General features: G+C 38.2%; 1 pseudogene; it reads left to right on the plus strand.

Annotated features, from left to right (window-relative positions):
• The first annotated feature begins 1,127 nt into the window (after positions 1 to 1,127).
• On the plus strand, positions 1,128 to 2,212 carry LOC114709730 (annotated as a pseudogene).
• Positions 2,213 to 2,441: the final 229 nt, after the last annotated feature.

Genomic DNA, 2,441 nt, shown 5'->3' on the forward strand with positions numbered 1-2,441 from the left:
GAATTTTGATGGAGAATTCATTTAATCTATAGATTGCTTTTGATAGGATGGCCATTTTTACTATATAAATCCATGGTCATGGGAGATTTTTCCATCTTCTGATATCTTCTTCAATTTCTTCCTTCAATATCTTAAAGTTTTTATCATACAAGTCTTTCACTTACTCATTTAGAGTTACTCCAAGGTATTTCATATTGTTTGAGGTTATATTGTGAAAGGTGTTATTTTTCAGTTCAGTCCATTTGTCCTTTGCATATAGGAAGGCTACTGATTTTGTGTGTTAAATTGGTAACCTGCTACTTTGCTGAAAGTGTTTATTAGCTGTACGAGTTTCCTGGTGAAGTGTTTAGGATCACTTATTTATACTGTTATATCACCTGCAAATAAAAATACTTTGATTTCTTCCCTTCCTATTTGTGTTCCCTGAATAGCTATCATATTGTTCTAGCTAAGACTTAAAGTACTATCTTGACTAGGTACGAAAAGAGTGGATAACCTTATCTTGTTCCTGATTTTAGTGGAAGTGCTTTTAGTTTTCTCTTCATTTAAGTGGATGCTGGCTATTGACTTGCTGTAAATTACCTTTATTATGTTAAGGTATATATAATTGTGTCCATAATTTTTCCAGGGGTTTTATTATGAAGGGCTGTTAGATTTTGTCAAAAACTTATTGCTCCCTGGAATAGTTGTTTTGAGAAAAAAAATGCTGAAAAATTTTAGATGTAAGTTCCTGGCAAATAAAAAATATTGAATATTAGTTTTGTTTCTTCCCAATTCAAGTCAACATACTAACCTACAAAACTGTTGAAAAAAGTAAATTAAATGTCATTCAATTATCTGGGTGTGTGACAATTAAACCCAGACTTTCAAATTAGATTAAAAAGTAAAAAATACCTAAGATTCATTTCCCTGTAATATAAAGTCTGTCAAGTAATTTTTGAAGTTTTAAGGAAAGATGCTTCAATTTCTTTATAAATTTTGCTCCAGGGTCTTTGGAATTCACATGCTGTTAAGAAAGAATGAAACCTTCAACTGAGATAAAAATGTAAGGGTTTTGTTGCCATCACTAATGAACTGATGAAGGCCTCCTGAGGATGCCAAAACTACTGATGAAGACCTCCTGAAGGATGCTGAGACAAAGTCTCAGCTCACCAGAAAAAGCATCAGCAGCTGTTGTGAACGTGGGAGGTGCGGATGGCAGCAAGCATGCTGTGTTCTTTACAATCCTACCCTTCCCTAATGGTTTACGACATCCAGCATGTGAAAGTCCTGTTAATGAGAAAATTGATCTTCAAGCTCCCACCTACAGTAGAAGAATTATCACTTGAATGTACACTGAGTACCAAAATATTTTATTATCACAGTTATGCTCAGAATGATTTCATTTTATTAATGAAATAAAAACCCACAAGCACTTGAAAGATACTTTATATTTTCTGTTTTCTGTCAGATTCTTTACACAAACTGCCATCAATTAGTTGGCTTTGTGTTTAATTTCAGCTACTTGTAAGGACACAGTAATTCTTGAACAGAACCAGGCGCTCAAACCAGCCAACCCCAGCTAGCTGCTCCAAATCAGAGCCCTCAACCACCTCACCTCACACACCTTCACACACTGCTAGCCACAGCTCCAGAGTAGCCGCCATAGCCTCTTGCTCTGCCTCATGAGCAGTGATCATTGAGTCTCCCTTGCAAGTGTGCCAGGGCTGCCACTAAGATTGCCATTAAATGCCAGAGCAATCTGGAGCTGAATATCTCCTATGTCTATCTGTTCATATGGATACTTCAACTAGGATGGTGAGGCTCTAAAGAACTTTCCTAAATACTTTTTCCACCAGTCTCATCCAGGAGAGGGAACACGCTGAGAAACTGACGAAGCTGCAACACTCAAGAGGTAGCCAAATCCTTCTGCAGGATGATCAAGAAACCAGACCATGATGACTGGAAGAGCAAGCTGAATGCAATGGAGTGTGCACTGCCCCTGGGAAAGAATGTGAATCAGTCATATTGGAACTGCACAAACTGGCTACTGATAAAAACAAGCCCCGCTTATGTGACTTCATTGAGAGTCATTACCTGAATGAGCAGGTGAAGTCCATCAAAGAACTGGGTGGCCACGTAACCAACTTGAGGAAGATGTGAGCCCCAAATCTGGCATGGCAGAATATGTCTTTGACAATATACCCTGGGTCACAGTGATAATGAGAGTTAAGCTGACTTTCCCAAGCCACGGATGATGTCACTGGTCACCAAGGCAGTGCATGCAGGTTGGGGCTGCCTTTGTCTTTTCTGTAAGTCACTCCAAAACATCCATGTAAGTTCTTTAATTTGTACCATTCCTTCAAATAAGGAATTTTGGTATCTCCCCTCCACCACCCCCAAAATAGCTTTTAAGCTGTGGCATTTTCTAATGAGCATATGATAAGATGAGAATGTTGTGC

This window comes from Peromyscus leucopus, chromosome 19, assembly GCF_004664715.2.
Source record: "Peromyscus leucopus breed LL Stock chromosome 19, UCI_PerLeu_2.1, whole genome shotgun sequence".
Classification (NCBI taxonomy): Eukaryota; Metazoa; Chordata; class Mammalia; order Rodentia; family Cricetidae; genus Peromyscus; species Peromyscus leucopus.